Below are 12,342 nucleotides of genomic sequence, written 5' to 3'. Positions count from 1 at the left end.
TACTGTATGTGTCTGCTTTTAGTCAGTAAATAGGTACTCCATTCAGTATGATACATCATCATATATCACAGAAAGCAGAAGGGTTTATACCACTAGCAGTGGATGCCTCATACATCATCTTCATCGATTTACAGGGTAATAATAATTCAAGGCTGCAACACAACAGAGGAGTGAAAAGTCAAAGGCAGAATTTCCAAAGAGAGGAGAAAAAAAAAAAATTATGCAAAGCCTCAAAGCCCGTTTGATTGTTACAATCATTTAATCTGAGGAGTAGATTTGAGGGAAGCTAATCTGTTTTGACATCTTCTGTGGGGAATTGGGCTGTTTGTTCGCAGTTAGTTGCTGACGAAGGGAGAAAAGACAGCAGGAATAACTGTATATTCCTTCTCCTAAAAATCATGGTTCTTGAAAGTGAATGCAAGGATGTGAAGGAGCACGTGGTTTCACCTCAGACGACGCCCTCATCAGATGGGGTGTTAAATCGTTTGGTATTATTCAGACCTGCAAATGGAACCATGTGAGCCAGAACGAAATAAAAATGACTGCATCTATCAATTTGAGTAAGTGATGAGAAGATAATTTCAAGGGCAGACAGAGAGAATCATTATGGTTTATGCTTGGCCAACCTGAAAGTTAATCCAAATCTCCCAGGGCGAAGTCCCCCGCAGACGTCTGAGCCCCCCGTCCCCTCAAACTGTGTTTGTAGCAGTCAGGAGGAAAATAAATAACTCTGCCTCCACCCCTGCATTTTACTGTGATAATCTATAAAGCACCATTAATAAATACTCCTTTTCTCTCAGAGAGATGTTATTATCATTATATTGATGGCAAAAAAGTACACAGTGCATGGAGTTAAGATTCACACACATACAAACAAGCAAATAAACATTACTCTATTTTTATCTTTACCTTCCCAGGTCCAATTCAAGCACATGTCAATATGAAGCAGTGCATGACTTCTGGGGCCAAATCCAGACAGTGGCATGGAATTTTAATAGTGCCAAGGAAGGCCAGACTTTTGGACTTGTGTGTCCTCTTTGCTGGCCAAGTGTTGTTGCAGCTGTGGTGAGTAAACACTCCCTTTCTGGGGTGACACACATAGATGTCTCATAAAAAAACAAAATCCAATAAGGCAGTCATAGAGAGAAAAAGGACAAGGCTTTTTGTTTTTTTTTCTTTCCAGGGAATCACACTGTGACCCAGCGATCGTTAACAGGCATTAAAGGGGCATTCGTTATCATAGAGTGGCCTGAGCCTAATGTCGACACCACTGGTTTCCTGGGACGCCGGCCCCAGAGAGGTATGGGAGGATGCCTCCGACCGCCACTGGCTGATTATCTTCCTCCCCGCGGAACTCATTATCCACAACCTGTAATGTCAGTCGGTGCTCTCCCTGCTCAGCCGGACCTCCTTTAAACTGGGATCTGGAATTTGATGAATCTTCGGGAAGGCATTTTTCTTAAGAAGAAAGACGGCAACCTGACAATCAGTAAATGCTTAAGATAAGGTAACACCGATATGTAATGTGCCTTCAGAATAACACAACCCTTAATACAGTTGCACATTCCCTTGCCTTTTACAGATCCTCTTGCAGGTCACATCAAGATATGACATGTGCTTTCGCCTCATTGGACAAGGGCTTGAGCACACTGAACCAATCGATTTTTTTTTTCCCCAAGAAAAAAAGGGAGTGGCGGGGGTTGTTGATTGGCTGCAGCTGAAAACAGTGGGGAGAGCTGCAGGCAGAGGGAGGATGGGAGTCGGAGTGGCTCATCCTGGGTAGGAAAGCGGCGTGTTCTGCACCTCGGTGGCAAGACGTGCATTTATTCATGATATCAGGCCGAGGCCGCGGCAGGAGGACAACTGCCGAGGGCGAGGCGAAGGAAAAATTATTCTCAAAAGAAACTTCTATGCATCTCAGGTCTCCCAGCTGAGCAAAGAAGATACCGCCACGTTGGTGGTAGCTCAGTTTCAGCAACGCCCTATGTGGTCTGTCACCGTACTAAAATATTGAAAAGGAAAAACAATTGTACATTTTTCTCCACCAATATCCCTGTCCACACCTGTTTACCATAAAGAGGTTATTACATGGAAATGAAGATTTTCTGGCAGATGCATGGAAATCGATGCCATACCTCTCTTTCAGAAACATGTTTGCAGTCTTAAATTGATCTTTTCTCCTGCCGTGTCCGTCAGTATTTCAGCTGCTGTCTGTCAGCCGGGCCTCCATCCATGTGTTTTTCTTTACTGTTTTCACGCTTCTCTTTCAGAATTTATCTTTCTGGCTGCCTCAGTTTTTCCTCTCCGAGCTTGTATGTGTGTCCAATGGCCTGATCAACAACTGCATTCCGTCGGTGGGCTTGTTGTTAGCCGCCATAGATAGCCGAAGACAAACAGAGCCCCACAGGCGCTTCTTATCCCCCGCCACCAACACCCAAAGGCGGAGAGGGAGATAAAAGCAGAAGGGTTTGACCTAAAATAAATGGAAGTGTGGAGAATGGTCAGTCACGTGGAGCCGAGGGGCTGTTTATGGGTTGTATCCCAGCCTGCAGATATTTTACTGTACTTCCACTGTGTTTGTTTGTGAATGTGCGTGCGTGGAGGAGGGTACGGTAGATTTTCAAAATTCTGCTCCTAATCCGCTCTTATTGAGACGTGATTTTCTTCTGGTCGCAGAGACCAGACAGAATATAGATACACAGAGCTGCAGCGACATCCGAGACACTCGAATTACATCAGAGTGAATGGCTGAGGATATTCTCTGCCTTTAAACTAACAACTATCCGTATCAAAGCAGCCGAATGAGTGTAGATGTGTGTGTGGGAGTCTATATGTCTGCAATTAAAAGTTCTTGCATGTGTGTGGGTTCATGAATTTGTAAACTGAAGTAAGGATTCATTCATTGACTCGGTGTTCATTTTTCATATTTAAGAAAAAAACAGGTACACACAAGCATCTGTGTGTGTGTGTGTGTGTGTGTTATCTTCACGTGTGTGCCTGTACATCACGGGACAGCGGGGCTTTTCCATATTTCAAACAGCTTGTGCAATACAAAGGACAAGGCCCAGCCCAACATGATTGCCTTTAATGTTTCACATAAATCACCAAGTTGTGTGCGTGTGTGTGTGTGTGCGTGTGTGTGTGTGTGTGTGTGTGTGTTTGTTTGTGTGTGTGTGTGTGTGTGTGTGTGTGTGTGTGTGTGTGTGTGTGTGTGTGTGTGTGTGTGTGTGTGTGTGTGTGTGTGTGTGTGAGAGGAGGGGAGGGGTGTTTTTGCTCACGCTCAGAGGAATGTTTCAAATCCCTGACACCCCTGATTAAAGCCTCTCATTACAACACAAATAAACAGTCAAAACACATTCATACATTCATTTGTTAAAGTGTATGAGTGCAGCGAGGAGGGCGTTTCTGAAGGACAATTTACACAGAAACACTCGAGCAGCTTGGAGGGAAGTTCTGGTCTTGAGGTGAGATTTGTGTGTGTGTGTGTGTGTGTGTGTGTGTGTGTGTGTGTGTGTGTGTGTGTGTGTGTGTGTGTGTGTGTGTGTGTGTGTGTGTGTGTGTGTGTGTGTGTGTGTGTGTGTGTGTGTGTGTGTGTGTACGTGTGTGAGACCTCTGCTTATGTAAAGTCATATTGTGTTATATGATTTGCTGACATTTTTACGACTCATAATAATCTCCCACACTTTCTCTTTCTCGCACTTCACACACAAACAGACATAAATGTCGTCGTAAACCACAACTGATACGTAAGCAGACACAAACACACATGAGCTAACATGCTCCTATGCATGTACACACTCATTTGGCTGATACTTAACCAACCTAGTCCACACGCAGGGATGCAGGAGTGGGGGGGTGGGGTGCGGAGGGTTGGGAGGAGTGGGGGTGGGCAGCGCTGTGGTTCCTCAGTGGAGGAGCTATAGTAGGTGGCTCAGGCTGTGACCTAGATACAGTACGGCACAATGCATTCCTAATGAACCATTTTGATCACTGCCACTCTGTGTGTGTCCTCAGCCAGGCTGCTGCCACTATGCCTCAAACACAAGCAGTATTCTCAGTATTCAGCAAACACAGCAGAGTCTGCTCAGCTCTTTTAATGACATCAACCTCAACTGTGGAAGTCATAGTGCCACGGCAGAAAAATACAAAACAATCTGAATTTTGGAAAAGCTTTACAAACTACCACAGATGTGCAGAAACTCCTGGGAACCCGAGACTTCTGTTGATAATAGGTTCGGGGATGTATTTACAGCTGCTTTCCCCTCCTACAGCTTACACCTATTAGAGTGTATAGGTGAGGGAAAAAAACAACAGCTTATGATTATTGTCATGATACAAGATTACCTCATATTAATTCAGGCCTCTTGTCTTTTCTGTTTTGATTATCCTCGCATCGCGCAATTGTTTCCCAACTCATTTACATAGTGATGAGTCTGGAGACAGACGTGTTCTGTGACGCTCAAATGCCTAATTTCCAAGATGCTCGCCTAAAGGACAGGCGAGGGGAGAAAGCGAGGCAGGTTTTCGATCTCGTAAACGTCACACAGGCACGGGCGCATACCGGCCGAAGCATTGCATTTGAGTCCATCGGAGAAAGGAGACAGCAGAACTGCTGATCCGTGATATACATCCCTCCCAGCATTCAGAGGGAGACGGGAGAGGTCTTTCTGTCAATGCCACAATGAATCTCCAGGGCAGCTTGGGAAGGAGGAGGGGAGTTGGGGGGGATTAAGAGGGGGGGGTGTATGTGTGGATATATGGAAAACAAGAGGGAGGGAGTGACAGTAATGGTGAATAAAGTGAGGATGAGCAAGAGGAGGACTCTCAGGGATAGTGACGGGAGCAGCAAGCGGGGAGAGATAAATAACCCTGGACACTCCTCTTCTACAGCTGGATGGAGCTGCTTGTAAAAATACCAACACGAGCAGATCTATGAGTACATCAAATTAAACTAGCTGCTGATAGGATTTTTCAAGTCAAGAAATCATTTATAAAACTTGAGTGCGATTACTACAAGCAAATGTGACAAACTCATTACTAGTGTGTTACATACTGCCATTTTTTCACAGCAGTTGGCATCAGAGACATACGCTCAAGATACCTAATGTGTACATACGCTCAAGATACCTAATGTGTACATACGCTCAAGATACCTAATGTGTACATACGCTCAAGATACCTAATGTGTACATACGCTCAAAATACCTAATGTGTACATACGCTCAAGATACCTAATGTGTACATACGCTCAAAATACCTAATGTGTACATACGCGCAAGATACCTAATGTGTGTTAGGCACTACGACGACGCGGCTCCAAAAAAGGTCACATGACAAAATCCAAATGGGGTGAAGTATCTAGAGGGAGAAGGTCAGGTGTGGAACAAACCAAGGACTTTTCCCCCCGAAACAGTTCTGTTTGACTCCGTGATTAGACAAAAGTCATTATGGATTCCTTCTCAGTAAACCCAAACTGTGATCTTTAAGGTAACTTTACAAAGTCGTTTTTGTGCCTAACCCTGACCAAATGCTGATCGTGTCACGTTTAATCCAAACCATGATCTTTCTTCCACGTTTGTTTTTAGCGCCTTAATGTAACACATCTTTTTGATATATATGCGATACAAAGGTGCCTGTGCACCTTGTAGTGCAATTTGCGTTGGAGAGAAAAAGTGGAATATCTGTTATACTGATTTACAGCACAAACATGTACTTCGCTTTATGGCATGGGAAGAAGGCGCGCACGATTTAACTGCTAAAGCTTAAGAACATTTTTGGTCACAAAATAAATTTCCCTCTTATGTCAATAGCAGTAGGAATCAGTCAGCGCTGGGACACCTGTATTGTATTCTATACTATTGTATTACACACCTCATTTATTTTCCCACATTACTAAATAAAAGACTCCTTTCTGCAATGGCACTAAATGTTGGCATTAGATTTACAAATCAGCAGGTGCAGAACTGTTTAATATGGACATCATTCTTAATTTGGCATTGATATAAGGTTGTTGATACATGATTGGCTTTTAAAGCCCTTGAACCTGACATGATATGGATCTGCAGATGTAAATATTACCTGGCCTTTATCTGCTGCTGTGGACTGTTTCATCCATAATCACACACTCTCTCAGGTTTACATTCAACCCCCATCCCCCAACTCACAAACTGAAGAGGAGGGGGGCAGCTCACACATGTTGGTATGGCACTGAGTCCAATTAAAATTCCTTAATGACAAAGATGAGCAGGAATGAAATCTGACCTGACCATGAAAAGAACCTCTATTTCTCTGACGTGCTCACCAAAGACACACAAAAAAAAAAGTCTTCGGAGCAGGAGAGAGAGAGTAATTAAAACAGACAATTTCACTTTACATGCCGGACACACTGACACACTGACAGAACAAGAGGAATACAGTCCCTGGCTTTAATTGCTTGCCTTTGATGGAAATCAGAAGTGTAATTCAACATCGATTGATATTACCTTCGTAATTCAAAAGCAATTTTCCCCGCTCTTTTTTCTTCCTCGCCTTCTCTGTGATTGTCTCTCTCCCATCACCCATCTTACTCACATGTGAAAGTGTGTTCACATCGGCAGGAGGGGGCTCAGAGAATGGGAAAGGTCATTCCAGCCAAAGGCCGCCATTTCATTACATGCTAAGCCTGCTGGATGGATGAGAAGACTGGTAATGATTGCTACTGTAGCAGGCAGCCCGTTTCATTTGCATAGCACATAGTGGGAAATAAACAGACATTCCCATGTGCATTGCTCACCTCTGTCTTAGACTTTTCTCCTTCCTCAGACCAAAACATACATTTAATATGGTTTATTACAGGGGGCATTTGCGATTCATTTGTACTATTTAGAAAAAAACAAAATGGGATTGTGCTGCTCTCAGATCCATGTACATGTTCTTAATGTTTTCTCATTATTTTCAAATCCGCCTGTCCTCTGAGAGTCGACTTGCATTGAACAGCCTTTCTCTGATTGATCAAAGCGATCTGGGCCAGAGTGGGAAAACACAATAACTTCAAAGTAGAATCAAAGTGTCTCAAAGTGTGAAAAACAAATATCAAACAGAGAGGGAGGAAGTTGAAAATCATCGGGCGGGTTCATTCAGAACATTATGGTTGATGAAAGGAGAGAAGATGGAGGAAGGGAGAGAGGAGGGAGGAAGGAGAAGAGAAGAGAAGAAAAGAAAAGAAAAGAAAAGAAAAGAAAAGAAAAGAAAAGAAAAGAGAAGAGAAGAGAAGAGAAGAGAAGAGAAGAGAAGAGAAGAGAAGAGAAGAGAAGAGAAGAGAAGAGAAGAGAAGAGTCTTGGGTTTCCATCGGTGCCTCTGGATGAGATTCCACTGGGGTTGGATCATTAGTAGTCATGGGCCTGGTAGAGTATGGAGGGGTGCACTGCTACACTTAATTTGAGCTCTTTAATAACACACTTTATGAATTCAGTCATGTTTGCAGCCCTCTGCAGGAGACACTGCGTGAGAGACATCGGTGGATTTCATTTCAGGCCGACAAGATTTCAGATTCAATTAACTCCATCGTACAACACCACCTCTCCTCACACACACACACACACACACACACACACACACACACACACACACACACACACACACACACACACACACACACACACACACACACACACACACACACACACACACACACACACACACACACACACACACACACGAGCCTCCCCCCTACTCCCTATGCTTCAAGGTCTATCTGGAAGCACTGCATGATCATTCTAAACCTAATTACTGCAGGGCTGTCTGATGGAGGCCCAGAGCTGCCCAATCACATTTGCATCGAGTGGCCAAAAGCAGAGGAAGTGCGGCCGGACAGCCGAGCCCCTCCACTCGCCTGACACGGCCATCTCTCATTCTTGCATGGTGGCTAAAGTCGCAGAGCATCCCCCCGCACCCCCTCTGTAATCCCATCCCTCTGCCTCTCTCCCTGCGTCTAACTGCTTCGACCCCCCAGAAATTGACAGCGACATTCAATTTTTTTTGACAGCAGACACAAAGCTGTGTTTGCCTTAACCTGGCGTAGAGAGGAGTTTTGTTGTTTTACTGTTTTCATCTCCTGTCGCTGCACTCTGTCACAGTGGCGCTAATCTTCTCAGTGGGGGGGGACTGTGGTTGTTGGTTGTTTGGCCCCCTGCTGGGCCTCTTTGGTACAGGACTGTCAGGAGAGTAATGGGATGTCACACTCAGAGGGCAGTTTTGTGAGTTCACACCCCTAAACGTACCCCCTGAAAAGATGTTTTTTGTTGTTTTTCTCCAAGATGTTGAAAAAGCTGACCTGCTCTCTGTTTAGTGCCCTAAGTGACAAGATATTTCTTTTAGCTGTGCAGCCACTTGAAGGTGATATTGAAGCATGACTTTGCACTTGGCAGAGCTGCCAAAGTTCCCCATTAAGTTTCCTCTGAAATATTTATCCATGACAGGGGAAATTTGTAGCTCACTTTGCTTTCACCCTTGTCCACAGGGAGGTCAAATGTCAGAGTCAGCAACACTAAACTGATGAAAAGTCCCTGTGTTTCTTATGGGCGCCCCGTGGATACTAGAAAAAAACCTTTCTCCAATCAGAGACCACCCTGCTGAGCTGATGTTTGTGCTTCCATCTCAATACACAGCAGATGATGTGTTACATTACTTTTTCATGTAAACTGCATTATCCATATTCTTCAAGTCACTCCAGCTGCCACTCATTCTCACATACAGGCTCCAGCTTCATGCTACTTGCCTTTACGACCCCGGCGCCGACGTTATGATGATCGAGGCAGAGTAAAAGAAGAACAATTATCATTTTCTCTTAGATTACATCCAGCAGATGTCAGGGCCCACATGTGGAGGCGGCTAATTGCTGTCTCCAAATCAACTGTGGCATAATACTATAAGCATATGTGAGTGCGAGCGTGTGTGCTGGGGAATAGTGGAGTGTGTTATACATAATGCTGCGTGCATGTGCGTGTGTGTGTGTGTGTGTGTGCGCGCGGACGTAAAAAGCCAAGCTAATGTGTGTGTCATGTCGGTGTACTAATGATCAAACCGGCTCACCCGCCATCAGCTGTTCACACCCACACGAGCAGAAAGAATCGTGGTATAAAGACACGGAGCTGCACAGGAACACACTAACTACCTACTCTCATGCTACACATGAAGCAGTCATGCTTTCTTGGCATATTATTCATATTGTACTCATGCATGCATGTAGACACACACACACACACACACACACACACACACACACACACACACACACACACACACACACACACACACACACACACACACACACACACACACACACACACACACACACACACACACACACACACTCCAGCACTTGGAGCATGCTCCCTCACTGCCTAAGAATAATAAAGAGTGAAGGATAGAAAGCATCCCTCCACTCCAACTTTCACTGCTTTCCTTTCCACACTACACACAGCATCTCTCTCCCTGTAGCCTGGAGTGGGGGCTGCATTTGTGGGGAGGAGCAGGCAGACAAGGTCCCCGGGGTGATGGAGGGGCAGGAGGGTGAGGAAAGAGGCGGGGGCGCACGGCTGTCACACTGAGCTCCAGTGTCGGCTGATGGCTCGGCGTGAGGCATGCCACTTATCAGATTGATGGGGAGTGGTGGGAGGGGAAGAGTGTGCGTGCGTGTGCGTGCGTGCGTGCGTGTGCGTGTGTGTGTGTGTGTGTGTGTGTGTGTGTGTGTGTGTGTGTGTGTGTGTGTGTGTGTGTGTGTGTGTGTGTGTGTGCGTGTGCGTGTGCGTGGGGTGGGTGGGTGTGAAGTTGATGCCAGAGCCCATTAATACGGTCTTTTCATCTATGCACGCAAGCAAACATGCATTCCACACACACACACACACACACAGACACGCAGACATGCAAATTTACATGCACTTTGAAGCTGCTCGTGCACACACATCAAAATGTACAAAAAACGCCCAAGATCCTGAGTCCTCCCTGCAGGCAGACAGTAGCATGATGCCGTGACTGCCGCTGAAAAGCTTCCTTCTCCCCTCGTTCCCCCTCTCCCTTTCCTTTTCATCCTTCTTTCCTACCCTCCCTCAGTGCCCCAGTTCACTCCAGTGCACTCGCTCCCTCGCTCCCTTCACCCGACCCCCCTCAACCCCGCCCCCCACCTCCCTCTGGTCCCCATTTCCCATCCCAGCCCTTCCTTCCATTTTTTGCAGCCTTCATCCTGTCGTCTCCTTCATGCTACTGTACGTTTTCTATAGTCTGGCATTCCTCTCACTTAAAGACTTTGTCACTAAATTTAAATGTTAAGTGTTTGAATATAAAAATATGAATTCACACTCACACACCCTACAGCGATAAATACGATCGATTTGTACTCACGCGCGGCTGTGTGAATAAATGTGAAGACACACAGCAAAAATGTCCATCTAACAATCGATTTAAAATATATATTTTCACTTAACTGAATGCTACTGCGGCTGCAGCTTGCTTTCTTTCTTTCTTTTTGCTTGTGCATACACACAACGCATAATCGCATCAAGAGATGGAGATGGGACTTTGATGGAGGAGGTCAGTCAGTCACAGAGCAGATAAACAACACCTCATTAGGCGTGTTGAAGGGAGTCCGAGACATCATTGTCTGCTAGCATGCTAGCAGAGCCCTGGGCAAAGCCTGCGACATCTAAACAAACCTGATAGGACTGGAAAGTAATGATCACGTTATCCACTAGAAAGGACATGAATAATCACGTACGATGGTCTGGGAGATAACGCGTCCCTGTGCACTCCCCTATATATCCATGCAGACGTGGACACAGTGATACGTGCATGCAGCAGGCATCCTTGAAATAACTGTGATATCACGCTGCCTACGGCTGGGTTTTTTTTAGCCTATGCATGCATGCACATTACTAGCCATTCACAAGATTATAAGCTATCCATTACTGGATAGTATACAGGCTGCATACCAGGCAGCCCCTCATCCTATAGTCAGTACAATAGGAATACGGAGAAGCAGGGAAGCTGCAGCTGCGCGCTGCTTCTTTTGTTTTTTTGCTTTGGGCTTTGGGCAGTCAAGTTTCTTTCTATCACACACTCGCACACTTTCAGTCATTCTTGCACACCCAGTATTTATATCACACTCGCTGCGCTCTCTCTCCTTGTATTAGGCCATCTTCCTCTCCCCTGGCTCTGGTGTTAATGCACTCCCAATCAGGCTGTCCATTAAGTGTACGTGCACTACACGTTCATCAGGCCGTCCAAAGGCCTGCATGCAGATGAGCTCAAACTGCAGCACGCTGCAAACTCCTTGAAATCTCCTTAGAGGAAGAATGTGAGTGTTACGACATGCATCTGTGAGAAATGCAGGAATAAGAGAGCGCCTGGCTGTCCATTTTATGCAAATGAAAACCATGGAGAGAAGCAGTACAAAGGATTAACCCAATCAGGATGTCTTTTTGATGTTTCCATGTAACGGTGAGACACTCACATGTGAAACTTGCTCATATAAATTCTACCCGTGATGTGTAAGCCTGAGTGTTCAGTTGCTGTCAGCCGATGCCTTTGTCATGCACAGTAAAACTTCTCCATTCTGAAATCAGTCAAAACTTTTGCTCGGATTGCTTAAAGTGAGACACGCAACGGATAGATCTTCCACTTTCTTTTCCTTCTCCTCCCTTTTGACCGCTAGGCATTTCACATCACTCCATTTTCTTCTTTGCAAAAAAAGTTTGTTATTGTATCCAGTGGGACGCGTTCATTCTCACCTCAGTTCACTGCCATCTCTAACTTTCTCAAACTGTTCGGCGGATTGTGAGAGAACGGGGAGAGAAAAGAGGAGGACATCGCAGACGTGTAGGTGTGAGAGCTGTCAACGTTTCTAAGTAGAGAACTGTTTGAGGTATGAACGCGTCGTCTGAGCAGCAGAGAGAAGGAAAGACTCGAGAGTCACAGAGTCATGCTGGTTCAGGAGGCTGCCTCTTTGCATTCTGGAGGCGCAGGGCCTGGCGTTAAATGCACAGAGCAGGAGAGGGAGTGTCAGCGTGGCCTGCCGCGTGCCAACTCTTAAGTGGCTGTGGCACTCAAAGATAATGAAGAACGATGATGAGGCCAAGCAGGGCATGCCGAGGCCCCGCGTGCACCGCTAAAATCATCCAGCAGCCACCTATCGGACCGAGCAAACAGCCACTCGAAAAGATTCGCCGGCGGCGCTGATTGCATGTCACAGTGTCAAACCTGTGGCTCAAATTTTTCATTTACTTTTCCAGCATACTTCTTTCGTGAACATATGTGTGTCTCCACGTATGTGCTCACGCCTGGTGCGCAGCAGAATGTGAGCCCGTATG

The 12,342-nt window shown here is 45.6% G+C and overlaps 1 protein-coding gene across 1 annotated transcript in view; it reads right to left on the bottom strand.

Moving 5' to 3' along the window:
- The window catches only part of pard3aa (par-3 family cell polarity regulator alpha, a), a 365,970-nt gene that overhangs the window by 94,234 nt on the left and 259,394 nt on the right, over positions 1-12,342 (bottom strand). The window lies entirely within an intron of this gene.

This window comes from Brachyistius frenatus, unplaced genomic scaffold (genome assembly GCF_029030835.1).
Source record: "Brachyistius frenatus isolate BFR_SWC_R1_liver_20210118 unplaced genomic scaffold, ASM2903083v1 Contig_25, whole genome shotgun sequence".
NCBI lineage: Eukaryota > Metazoa > Chordata > Actinopteri > Embiotocidae > Brachyistius > Brachyistius frenatus.
This window is presented reverse-complemented; position numbering and strand designations above follow the sequence as displayed.